Source organism: Bombina bombina, chromosome 3 (assembly GCF_027579735.1).
Source record: "Bombina bombina isolate aBomBom1 chromosome 3, aBomBom1.pri, whole genome shotgun sequence".
In the NCBI taxonomy this organism is placed as follows: domain Eukaryota; kingdom Metazoa; phylum Chordata; class Amphibia; order Anura; family Bombinatoridae; genus Bombina; species Bombina bombina.
Genome location: NC_069501.1, coordinates 1,143,705,603 through 1,143,719,354, shown reverse-complemented (window position 1 = coordinate 1,143,719,354; position 13,752 = coordinate 1,143,705,603). Strand labels below are relative to the sequence as shown.

The 13,752-nt window shown below is 41.2% G+C and overlaps 1 protein-coding gene across 2 annotated transcripts in view; it reads left to right on the top strand.

Moving 5' to 3' along the window:
• PARP4 (poly(ADP-ribose) polymerase family member 4) overlaps positions 1–11,679 on the top strand; it is a 516,705-nt gene extending 505,026 nt beyond the window's left edge. For both annotated transcript variants that reach the window (XM_053708536.1, XM_053708535.1), the window contains exons 40-41: positions 11,451–11,562; positions 11,652–11,679. The gene's annotated coding sequence lies outside the window, so the exon portion shown is untranslated. The remainder of the gene's footprint in view (positions 1–11,450; positions 11,563–11,651) is intronic.
• The last annotated feature ends 2,073 nt before the right edge of the window (positions 11,680–13,752 follow it).

Below are 13,752 nucleotides of genomic sequence, written 5' to 3'. Positions count from 1 at the left end.
ACTGAGAGCGATATTCAATGCTCTCAGAGCTTGGCCTCAACTAGCAAAGGCCCAAATTCATAAGGTTCCAATCAGACAACATGACGACCGTTGCTTATATCAATCATCAGGGGGGAACAAAGAGTTCCCTGGCGATGCGAAAGAAGTGACCAAAATAATTCAATGGGGCAGAGGATCACTCCTGCCACTTGTCTGCGATCCACATCCCAGGAGTGGAAAATTGGGAAAGCGGATTTTCTGAGTCGTCAGGACCATTCCATCCGGGGGAGTGGGAACTCCATTGTCAGGGATTTATCTCTTTTCACGCTGTACCTTTAAGAAAGTGAACTCACTAGCCCTATTTAAGGCTCCTCCCAACAGAACTCATTGCTTGGTAATTTGTTGCTCAGTGACAAGCTGCTCCTGAAGACACCTAGCCGTTTATACAACTTTGTATTCCAACTTATTGCTTTCTAAACTCACCCTGAGTTTCTGCCCACTTGAATCAACCTGAAAATACTCTTTTGTGCCTGAAGATTTTCACCGTTTATTCAGTCAGAGATTTGTCAGTCTCTCTCCTGTATTGAAGCTACTTCCTGCAGCGTGTGACGTCACGCCCGACATTCTCCCGCCGCGGTTCTCTGTCAGGATCACTATGATACCGCTGGGACTTGTTGCTGTCTGGTAACAGTATTACTTTGCTCAATTGCCATCTCCTGTAATTCCGGTCTGTATATATTACTACTTTGCTCATTTGCCATCTCCTGTAATACCGGTCTGTATATATTGCATTGTATGAACTGTGTGTATTGCTGCAACTTCATTACACTTATGCTTGCTATATATGTTAACTGTGAAACTCTCACTTGCTGGAGATTCATATTCACTTCAGATATCAAACATGCACTAAACTTATACTGCAACTTACCAACTTGCATATAAATAACTGTGACAAAGATTCATACTGCTACCATCTCTCATTAACGGACTGCCTAAGCATACTTCAATCTTTATTATAAATAACCTCCATTCTGCTTGAAAAGAACTGTTTGCTAAAGCCTGCTGCATAAACTATTTTCACTGCTTGTGTGTTTGAATCAAGGCACCTGCTCTAATTAACTCTTTCACTACTGTTGAAATTACATTCCTATAAGACTTACTCTCTTTTCTGCTGCAAGCAGTTATTTGTTGCGTGAAGGTTCCGTTTTCACTCAGCTACCCTGCTGTAGTGACCCTCAGATCAATGAGCATATCAGGGTTCCCTTAAGTTAAATCTGTGGGAATCCGAGGTAAGGTGTGAGACTGAGTGGTCCTGCATAAAGCAGTAAGCTGTAGTAGTAGTGTTCTCTAAAACAACTAAACATATCTTTACATATTACCAAGCCTTAAAAAAAGGAATACTACTAACAGCTAAAATCATGGATGTAAGTGACCTGTCCAGGAGAGTTGGTTCTTTGGCTCAGAGTATGGATCACATGATTCAAGGCTTAAGGGATATACAACTAGAGAATCAAAATATAATTTTTTTTATTAATGATCATCTTGCTAACAAAACTCCTAATGTTGAGTCAACCCCAGAACCAATTGTTAGTCCACCTGAAAAGTTCTCTGGGGACAGATCTATGTTCAGGGATTTCAGGAATTCCTGCACTCTGCTTTTTACTTTGAAACCTAAGTCATACCCAACTGACAGGATTAGAGTTCTAACTGTAATTTCATTTCTCAGAGGTGAGGCCAGGTCTTGGGCCAATGCTTTTTATGAAAAAAATGATCCTATCCTAAATTCCCTAGAAGATTTTTTTTTCTGCTATGTCTCTCTTATATGAAGATCACAATAGAAAAAATACTGCTGAAACTGCCATTAGGTCTTTAAGGCAGGGCAAAAGAATGGTAGAAGATTACATTACTGAATTCAAAAGATGGGCTCCTGACACCCTGTGGAATATTCCTGCTCTACGCAATCAGTTCCGTCTGGGGCTCAATGATGCAGTTAAGGATGAGTTGGCAAGGGGTGTGATTCCAGAGGACTTGGATGCCTTGATGACTCTCTCTATTGGCATAGATTGTCGACTTAGGGAAAGGAAGTCAGAAAGATCTTATTCGGAGAATACCACCAGAAGAACCCCCAATTATTATCACTCAACTCCTTCCACAGCAATCACTAGACCCATAGAAGAACCCATGGATGTTGCAGTTATTAGGGGACCCTTGAGACCTGAAGAGAAAGCTAGGCGCAAGCTACTAAACTTATGTCTATACTGTGCTGAAAAGAACCATGCAGTTAGGGACTGTCCCTCTCTGATTCGACAAAAGAAGGGTAAGACTTCATTCAATGACCATACAGTTAATTTGGTTGACAGCATAAAATCTCATCTATCTATTTATGTCTCCTTACAGTGGTCCCATCAGAAGATAAACGTTCAGGCCATAATTGACTCTGGGGCTTCTGGGAATTTTGCTGATAACACTTTTGTTGTTAATAATCACATTCCACTAATAAAAAAGAGTGTTGCACTAGCTATTCGTCTGGTTGACGGTTCATTCTTTAGCTCTGGTCCCATAACTCACCACACTATCCCACTCAAAGTGGTTACCCCTTCAGGACACACAGAGCTTATTTCTTTTGATGTTCTTCCATCTTCTGTTTATCCACTAATCCTTGGATTGAATTGGTTAATAAAGCATAATCCCACTATATCGTGGTCTACAGCATCAGTAGTTTTTGATTCAAATTACTGTAAACAATCCTGTTTGGGGGTACACACACTTTGTCATATCACTGAACATAAGTTACCAGAATGCTATAGTGAATTTGCTGATGTTTTTGATAAAAAGGAGGCTGAGTCCTTACCTCCACACAGAGACTATGACTGTCCTATTGATCTTATACCTGGAAGCTCCATACCATATGGTCATATATATCCGTTGTCACAGCCAGAGTTAAATAATTTAAAAGAATATTTAGATGACAACTTGAAAAAAGGCTTTATTAGACCTTCCACCTCCTCTGCAGCTGCAGCAATGTTCTTTGTAAAAAACAAGGATGGCAGTCTTAGACCAATCATCGATTACAGGCAGTTGAACAAATGCACAAAAAAGAACAGATACCCCCTGCCCCTCATACCTGAACTTATTGAACGTTTACAAGGTGCCACAGTTTTTACTAAACTTGACCTCAGAGGTGCTTACAATTTGATTAGGATGAGGGCAGGGGATGAATGGTTAACTGCATTCCGTACTAGATACGGTTTGTATGAATACACTGTAATGCCCTTCGGGTTGTGCAATGCCCCAGCGACATTTCAATGTTTTATAAATGATGTCTTTCATGATTTGTTAGATGTCTGTATTGTCGTATACTTGGATGACATCTTGGTTTATTCAAATTCTCTACAGGCTCACATTGTACATGTCAAACAAGTATTAACACGTTTAAGGGCACACCATCTCTATGCAAAGCTTGAAAAGTGTATTTTTAATACAAACACCATATCATTCCTTGGTTATGCATCTCACCAGCTGGAATTTCAATGGAGTCAAGCAAAGTGGAAGCTATCACTAACTGGCCTATTCGACGTAATAAAAAAGATGTTCAAAGGTTCCTTGGCTTTGCAAACTGTTTCACAGACAAGTTCATTAAGATTTTTCTCTTGTTGTCAGACCTCCTCACCTACCGCTAACACGTAAGCAAGTTAAGTTTGTTTGGAATCAAGATGCATGCTCATTCCTTTAATATTCTAAAAACTAAATTTGTCTCAGCCCCTATTTTACAATTTCCAGATCCCCACATGTCAATTTACCTCTGGAAGTTGATGCTTCTGAGTTTTGCTCTGGGGGCTGTTTTATCTCAAAGACGTTCTGAAAAAGAACCTTTGCATCCTGTCTCCTATATTCTAGAACTATGAGTTCAGCAGAGATTAATTAGGAATTGGTGATAAGGAACTTCTTGAAATCAAATCAGCTTTGGAGTTTTGGCGACACCTCCTAGAGGGTAGCAACATATTCAATAACCATCTATACTGATCACCGTAATTTAGAATATTTAAAATCAAAACAAGACCCTTACTGCTCACCAGGTTCGATGGAGTTTGTTCTTTTCTCGTTTTGATTACATTATAACTTATAGCCAGGATCCCAAAATATGAAAGCCGATGCTCTTTCTAGAAAAGACCCTCGTCCTACTGATGTGGTTTCTCCTTCATCTATCATACCTCCGGATAGAATTATTTGTCTAACAACTGATTTTAAAAACCATTTTACAAGAACATTTAAAGGATGATTCATCTTTGGATCATTTGGATGTACTAAAACATTCGGACAACTTATACTACCATGGCACTCTGTTATATATACCTCCTTCTCTCAGGAATGAGGGTACTTACCTCTGCCCACGACTCCTTGTTGGCTGGTCATCCTGGAGTTCATAGAAACTGCTCATTTGATAAAAAGGAATTACTGGTGGCCTAAGATGCATGATACTAGTAACAACCGTATATTGAATCATGTATGGTATGTACAACTAAGAAAACATCCAGCATAAGAGTCCCTATGGTTACCTTCTCTCTTTACCAGTACCAGACAGGACCCTTGGGGCAGCGATTGCTATGGATTTTATCGTTGATCTACCTTCATCAGCCTAATTATAACACCATATTAGTAGTAGTGGACTTATTCTCCCTAAAAATGGCACATTTCCTACACATAGAGGATTGCCTACATCTTCACGAAACTGCTTCACTTTTTTTAAATCACATTGTAAAATCCATGGTCTACCTGAGACAATTACCACAGATAGAGGTACGCAATTCACTTCAAGGTTTTGGAATCAACTGTGCTCTTCTCTTAACATTACCAAACGTTTGAGTACCGCTTATCATCACACAAACGAAATGGTCAAAACAGAAAGGACAAATCAAACATTAGAGCAGTACCTTCGTTGCTACTGCACTCAACAACACGATAACTGGCATTCTCTACTTGCTACTGCAGAATTTGCCCATAATAATGCGTAAATTCATCAACTAAAATGACACCATTTTACATCAATACGGATTTCATCCCTCATATTACCCAAATCGGATCAACAATTCCGACATGCCTATAGTTAATGATCTTGTTAACACCATTGCCACCAATTTCACAACATTGAAACAAGTTTTACTAGAAGCTCAGGCTGTTCAGAAACACCATTATGATCTACGTAGATCCACAGCCCCCAGATTATAAGATTGGCGACAAAGTCTGGTTAAGCACTAAACATTTACGGTTACAAGTTCCATCCTAAAAAACTCGCTTCTCTATATTTAGGGCCTTATCCAATACAAAAGGTCATCAATGTTAATGCTGTAACACTTAAGCTACCAGACTCTCTAAAGATACATCCCACATTCCATGTTTCTCCTTTTGAAACCGTACAGTACAATCAGAGACACGAACTCAGAATGCACCGGGTCGATCCTTCAGTTATTGATGGCATGGAGTATGAGATTGAGTCTATCTAGACTCTCGTTACCATCATAATCAACTTCAATATCTTGTCAGTTGGAAAGGGTTTGGTCCGGAGGAGGACTCCTTGGGAGCCTTCCACTAATGTCTCTGCACCACGTTTTGTCTCTTGTTCCATCGTAGAAATCCTGATCGTCCTGGTCCTTGATCCGCGGAGCCGGCTCCTTGGGAGGGGAGTCCTGTCAGGATTTATCTCTTTTCACGTCTGTACCTTTAAGAAAGTGAGAACTCACTAGCCCTATTTAAGGCTCCTCCCAACAGAACTCATTGCTTGGTAATTTGTTGCTCAGTGACAAGCTGCTCCTCGAAGACACCTAGCCGTTTATACCACCTTTGTATTCCAACTTATTGCTTTCTAAACTCACCCTGAGTTTCTGCCCACTTGAATCAACCTGCAAATACTCTTTTGTGCCTGAAGATTTTCACCGTTTATTCAGTCAGAGATTTGTCCAGTCTCTCTCCTGTTATTGAAGCTACTTCCTGCAGCGTGTGACGTCACGCCCGACATTCTCCCGCCGCGGTTCTCTGTCAGGATCACTATGATACCGCTGGGACTTGTTGCTGTCTGGTAACAGTATTACTTTGCTCAATTGCCATCTCCTGTAATTCCGGTCTGTATATATTACTACTTTGCTCATTTGCCATCTCCTGTAATACCGGTCTGTATATATTGCATTGTATGAACTGTGTGTATTGCTGCAACTTCATTACAATTATGCTTGCTATATATGTTAACTGTGAAACTCTCACTTGCTGGAGATTCATATTCACTTCAGATATCAAACATGCACTAAACTTATACTGCAACTTACCAACTTGCATATAAATAACTGTGACAAAGATTCATACTGCTACAATCTCTCATTAACGGACTGCCTAAGCATACTTCAATCTTTATTATAAATAACCTCCATTCTGCTTGAAAAGAACTGTTTGCTAAAGCCTGCTGCATAAACTATTTTCACTGCTTGTGTGTTTGAATCAAGGCACCTGCTCTAATTAACTCTTTCACTACTGTTGAAATTACATTCCTATAAGACTTACTCCTCTTTTCTGCTGCAAAGCAGTTATTTGTTGCGTGAAGGTTCAGTTTTCACTCAGCTACCCTGCTGTAGTGACCCTCAGATCAATGAGCATATCAGGTTCCCTTAAGTTAAATCTGTGGGAAATCCGAGGTAAGGTGTGAGACTGAGTGGTCCTGCATAAAGCAGTAAGCTGTAGTAGTAGTGTTCTCTAAAACAACTAAACATATCTTTACATCCATCCGGAAATCTTTGCCAAAATAACTCAATTATTGGGCATTAACAGACATGGAATCTCGATGGGCTCTCGTCAGATACTTCAAGGTTTTTCCTTGGCTACGGGTCCAGATCCAGGGGATTCCCAAGGCGACTCTAGTAACGATGCCACTAGTAGCAACCTTGGACCTTCAACACCTAGCTTAGGTATTCCCACAGTTTCCTCTCATTCCCAGGATGGTAGCCAGGGATCAGTCAGGAGAGGGCCTTGTGATTTTGATAGCTCCTGCGTGGCCACGCAGGACTTGGTATGCAGACCTGGTGAATATGTCATCGGCTCCACCATGGAAGCTACCTTTGAGACAGGACCTTCTTGTTCAGGGTCCATTCGAACATCCAAATCTGGTCTCCCTCCAACTGACGGCTTGGAGATTGAACGCTTGATTCTATCAAAGCGTGGGTTTTCAGATTCTGTTATAGATACTCTGGTTCAGGCCAGAAAACCTGTGACTAGAAAAATTTACCATAAAATATGGAAAAAATATATCTGTTGGTGTGAATCCAAAGGATTCCCATGGAATAAGATAAAAATTCCTAAGATTCTCTCCTTTCTACAAGAAGGTTTGGAGAAAGGATTATCTGCAAGTTCTCTAAAGGGACAGATCTCTGCTTTATCTGTCTTACTACACAAAAGACTGGCAGCTGTGCCAGATGTTCAAGCTTTTGTTCAGGCTCTGGTTAGGATGAAGCCTGTTTACAGACCTTTGACTCCTCCCTGGAGTCTAAATCTAGTTCTTTCAGTTCTTCAAGGGGTTCCGTTTGAACCTTTACATTCCATAGATATTAAGTTACTATCTTGGAAAGTTTTGTTTTTAGTTGCAATTTCTTCTGCTAGAAGAGTTTCAGAGTTATCTGCTCTGCAGTGTTCTCCGCCCTATCTGGTTTTCCATGCAGATAAGGTGGTTTTGCGTACTAAGCCTGGTTTTCTTCCTAAAGTTGTTTCTAACAAAAATATTAACCAGGAGATAGTTGTACCTTCTTTGTGTCCGAATCCAGTTTCAAAGAAAGAATGTTTGTTACACAATTTGGACATTGTCCGTGCTCTAAATTTCTATTTAGAGGCTACTAAAGATTTCAGACAAACATCTTCCTTGTTTGTTGTTTATTCTGGTAAAAGGAGAGGTCAAAAAGCGACTTCTACCTCTCTTTCCTTTTGGCTTAAAAGTATTATCCGATTGGCTTATGAGACTGCCGGACGGCAACCTCCTGAAAGAATCACAGCTCACTCCACTAGGGCTGTGGCTTCCACATGGGCCTTCAAGAACGAGGCTTCTGTTGACCAGATATGTGAGGCAGCGACTTGGTCTTCACTGCACACTTTTGCCAAATTTTACAAATTTGATACTTTTGCTTCTTCGGAGGCTATTTTTGGGAGAAAGGTTTTGCAAGCTGTGGTGCCTTCCGTTTAGGTGACCTGATTTGCTCCCTCCCTTTATCCGTGTCCTAAAGCTTTGGTATTGGTTCCCACAAGTAAGGATGACGCCGTGGACCGGACACACCAATGTTGGAGAAAACAGAATTTATGCTTACCTGATAAATTACTTTCTCCAACGGTGTGTCCGGTCCACGGCCCGCCCTGGTTTTTTAATCAGGTCTGATGAATTATTTTCTCTAACTACAGTCACCACGGTACCATATGGTTTCTCCTATATATATTTCCTCCTGTCCGTCGGTCGAATGACTGGGGTGGGCGGAGCCTAGGAGGGATCATGTGACCAGCTTTGCTGGGACTCTTTGCCATTTCCTGTTGGGGAAGAGAATATCCCACAAGTAAGGATGACGCCGTGGACCGGGACACACCGTTGGAGAAAGTAATTTATCAGGTAAGCATAAATTCTGTTTTTGCGCTCTCTCTCCCCTCTCTCTCTCCACTCTTTTGTGCTCTCTTCCCCCCTCTCTTTTGCGCTTTCTCTCCCCCCCTTTCTTTTGTGCTCTCTCTCCCCCCCCTCTCTTTTGAGCTCTCTCTCCCCCCTCTCTTTTGCGCTCTCTCTCCACCCCTCTCTTTTGTGCTCTCTCTCCACCCCTCTCTTTTGCGCTCTCTCACCCTCTCTTTTGCGCTCTCCCCCCCCCTCTCTTTTGTGCTCTCTCCCTCTCTTTTGTGCTCTCTCTCTCCCCCCTCTCTTTTGCACTCTCTCTCTCCCCCTCTCTTTTAAGCTCTCTCTCCCCCCCCTCTCTTTTGCGCTCTCTCTTCCCCCTCTCTTTTGTGCTCTCTCTCCCCCCCTCTCTTTTGCACTCTCTCTCCCCCCTCTCTTTTGTGATCTCTCCCCCCTCTCTTTTGTGATCTCTCTCTCCCCCCTCTCTCTCTCTCTCCCCCCTTTCTCTCTCTCTCTCCCTCTCCTCTCTCCCCCCCCTCTCTCTCTCCCCCCCTCTCTCTCTCCCTCCCTCTTCTCTCTCTCCCTCCCTCTCTCCCCTCTCTATCTCTCTCCCCTCTATCACGCGACCGCACCTGGCCACGCCCCCTTCATGCTCGACCACGCCCCTTTACGGCCATTCACATCCGGCCATGCCCACTTCTGCCGCAGATCAGCTAGGGACTCAAAGGCCAGGTGTGTTTGTCCTCGTGCTGTCTCTACTGCGCATGACAGCTTCAGACAAACACACTTGGCCTTTTATTATATAGGATTGGGTTTTACCATGTATAGATCTAATTGTGTACAAGCTGAATCAGAGCTTCAAACATATTGTGCCAGATATAGAGACTCCAAAGCTCTATGATAGATGCCTTAGTTTGACACTGAATATTTAATTTAACGTTCCTGTTTTTCCAATTTGCTCTTCTTTCAAGAGCCATTGCAAGAATTAAACAGGATTCAGCTTCAGAAATTTTCATAACTTTGGCGCAGGCCTGCAGAACTTGGTATGTGGACCTAATTCAGATGTCTTTTTTTCTTCCTACATGGACCCTATCCCTAAGGAAGGATCTTCTGTTTCAAGGAACTGTGTTTCACCCAGATCTCAGTTTGTTGAATTTGACAGCGTGAAGGTTAAACCTTAGACCTCAAGATCAGTGGTTGCTCTAACTGTGATATCTATACTTTGCTTCATGTAAGTAAGCCAGTTAAGCAGAGCATTTTTCATAACATATGGGAAGCTTACTTTCTTTGGTGTCCTTCTTGTGTTTTTGTTCTTGGAAATCCTTTATGATTCCCAGAATACTTCAGTTCCTTCAGGATTGACTAGATAAGGGCTTATGGGCTAGCTCTCTAAAGGGTTAGATATCGAATTATCTGTTTTGTTTCACAAAAAAGTTGGCTAAGTTGCCAGATGTTCAAACTTTTGCTCAAGCCATGGTGAGTATTTGTCCTGTTGATAGACCAATTTTTCCTCCTTGGAACTTGAACTTTGTTTTCTCTGTTCTGCAAGGTTCACCTTTTGAACCTATGCATATTTTAGATTTTAAAATGTTGTCCTGGAAGGAAGGTTCTTTTATTTATGTGGACCAAATATGATTTTCTTCCAAAGGTTGTATCTTCAGAAATTATTAATCAGGAAATAGTTGTCCATTCTAATCCAAAAGGAAAGATTACTTCACAGCCTAGATGTTCTATATTTAGGCTTCTAAAGACATTAGACAAACTTCCAGTTTTTTTTTTTTTTTTTTCCACTACTCTGGTCCTATGAAGGGTCAGAAAGCTCTAATGTGGCCCTGACATCCAGGCTCAAGCAGATGTGTGTAAGGCTTACTCTCTTGTAGTAAATCCACCACAGAAGAGTGTAACTGCTCACTCCACAAGATAAGTATCTACTTCCTGGGCTTTCAATGATGATATCTCCTTGGAACAGATTTGTAAGGGCGGCAACTTGGTCTCCCCTTCACACTTTTTCCAATATTTGTCATTTAACATTTATGCTTCTTCTGGTACGGTTTTTGGCAGGAAAGTCATTCAGGCCGCAGTGTCCAGCAAATAGGAACTGCCTACTTTTTGTCCCACCCGTTAACATGGACTCTCAGCTTGGGTATTGTATCCCACATGTTATGAAACTATGGACTCTCATCAGTTAAGAAGGAAAACAGAATTTATACTTACTGATACATTTATTTCCTTCAGGCTGATGAGAGTCCATAGCCCCACCCTATTTTTGTATATGGTTGACAGTTCTCCTTTGTACCTCATAACCCTGCTTTCTATCTTTCCTACCTTTTTTCTGTCTCTCTCCTCTGCTTGGCTATACATAAACTGGAGAGGAAGTGGGAGGGGCTAAATCTCTGTGAGGGTTATTGACCTCCTCATGATAGGCTGGAATATATCCCACATGTTATGAAGCTATGGAGTCTCAACAGCCTGAAGGAAATTTATCAGTGAGTTTAAATTCTGTTATTTTCCATAGTGTTTTCTTTAAAAGCAGCAGAAATAATTGAACAGTATTTTGTGGCTTGGGAGCCCTCAGCACAATTAGGCAGCCAAAGTAGCCCTCCAAAAGTGTCCCAAATTTCAGTAGGTGCAGGTATTTTTTATATATGTATTTTAAATGATGTGGAACATCAACATCCTGTCTGATACGTTTTCTTTGCTCTCATTAAAGTCAATACACCAACTAAATCAGCATATAATAGCTATAACACAAAAAACAAAAACAAAACACAGGTAAGTTCACTAACAGTGTTAACAACTAAGAATGACATTTTGAAGTTTGTTCATCATTTCAATTTAAATATATTTTCAACAGGGCTTTGGTGCTCAAGCAGTGGAAAACAACTAAACAAAAATTGGGAGATAAGACACCCTCCTCTTCAGCGCTCTTTGGACGTCCTTTAAATGTGCCTTTGCAAGATCTTTCAGTAGGTTCAAGTAATCCTTATATATGTATAGCTTTTCACTCCATACTGTGTATTAGCCTAATTGTGTTTTGTAAATATATTTTCATCAGGGTTTTGGTTCTCAAGCAGCAGGAATAAACGTAGGCATGGCATCCCCTTGTTTTGCACAGAAAATAAGCCATATTAGCCCTCCTAAAGGTTCCCTGTTTTCAGTAAGTACAAGCAATCTTTGTATGGATTTTCATTGCATACTGTGTAGTAGCTTGAAATGTGTAAATATATTTCTCTTGTAAGGTGTATCCAGTCCACGGATCATCCATTACTTGTGGGATATTCTCCTTCCCAACAGGAAGTTGCAAGAGGATCACCCACAGCAGAGCTGCTATATAGCTCCTCCCCTAACTGCCATACCCAGTCATTCTCTTGCAACTCTCAACAAGCATGGAGGTAGTAAGAGAGAAGTGGTGTAACGTAGTGTTTTTTTTACTTCAATCAAAAGTTTGTTATTTTAAATGGTACCGGAGTTGTACTATTTTGTCCCTGGCAGAAAATAGAAGAAGAATCTGTCTGTGATTTCTATGATCTTAGCAGGTTGTAACTAAGATCCATTGCTGTTCTCACACATGACTGAAGAGAGAGGTAACTTCAGCGGGGGAATGGCGTGCAGGTTATCCTGCTATGAGGTATGCGCAGTTAAATTTTTTTCTAGAAGATGTGAATGCTAGAAAATGCTGCTGATACCAGATTTATGTAAGGTAAGCTTGAATACAGTGATTTAATAGCGACTGGTATCATGCTTACTTTCTGAGGTAATACTCTTATAGATTTGCAATATAAAACGTTTGCTGGCATGTTTAAACGTTTTTATATATACTTTGGTGATAAAACTTTATTGGGGCCTAGTTTTTTTCCACATGGCTGGCTTAAATTTGCCTAGAAACAGTTTCCTGAGGCTTTCCACTGTGTTACTATGAGTGGGAGGGGCCTAATTTAGCGCTTTTTTGCGCAGTAACTTTTACAGACTGAGACATCCAGCTTCCTCCAGGAGTCCCCTGAATGCTATAGGACCTCTCTCAAGGGCTCTTAGGCTTTCCAAAATCGTTTGTTGGGGAAGGTAGGCCCACAGCAAGGCTGTGGCAGTTTGGTGTGCTGTTAAAAAACGTCTATATCGTTTTTTGAACTAAGGGGTTAATCATCCATTTGCAAGTGGGTGCAATGCTCTGTTAGCTTATTATACACACTGTAAAAATTTCGTTTGATTTACTGCTTTTTTTCACTGTTTTTCAAATTCTGACAAAAATTGTTTCTCTTAAAGGCACAGTACCATTTTTATTTTTTGCTAGTTAACTTGATTTAAAGTGTTTTCCAAGCTTGCTGGTCTCATTGCTAGTCTGTTTAAACATGTCTGACATAGAGGAAACTCCTTGTTCATTATGTTTAGAAGCCATGGTGGAACCCCATCTTAGAATGTGTACCAAATGTACTGATTTCACTTTAAAAATAAAGATCATATTTATCACCAGAGGAATCGGACGAGGGGGAAGTTATGCCGACTAACTCGCCCCACGTGTCAGACCCTTTGACTCCCGCTCAAGGGACTCACGCTCTAATGGCGCCAAGTACATCTAGTGCGCCCATAGCGTTTACTTTACAAGACATGGCGGCGGTCATGGATAATACACTGTCAGCGGTATTATCCAGACTACCTGGGTTTAGAGGAAAGCGAGACAGCTCTGGAGTTAAAAGAAATACAGAGCATACTGATGCTTTAAGAGCTATGTCTGATACTCCCTCACAATATACAGAAGCTGAGGAAGGAGAGCTTCTTTCTGTGGGTGATGTTTCTGACTCAGGGAAAAAGATTCAACCTGACTCTGATATGTCTACATTTAAATTTAAGCTTGAACACCTCCGCGTGTTGCTCAGGGAGGTTTTAGCTGCTCTGAATGACTGTGATACAGTTGCAGTGCCAGAAAAATTGTGTAGATTGGACAAATACTATGCAGTGCCGGTGTGCACTGATGTTTTTCCAATACCTAAAAGGTTTACAGAAATTATTACTAAGGAATGGGATAGACCAGGTGTGCCATTCTCTCCCCCTCCTATTTTTAAGAAAATGTTTCCAATAGATGCCACCACACGGGACTTACGGCAGACAGTCCCCTAAGGTGGAGGGAGCAGTTTCTACCCTAGCTAAGCGTACTACTATCC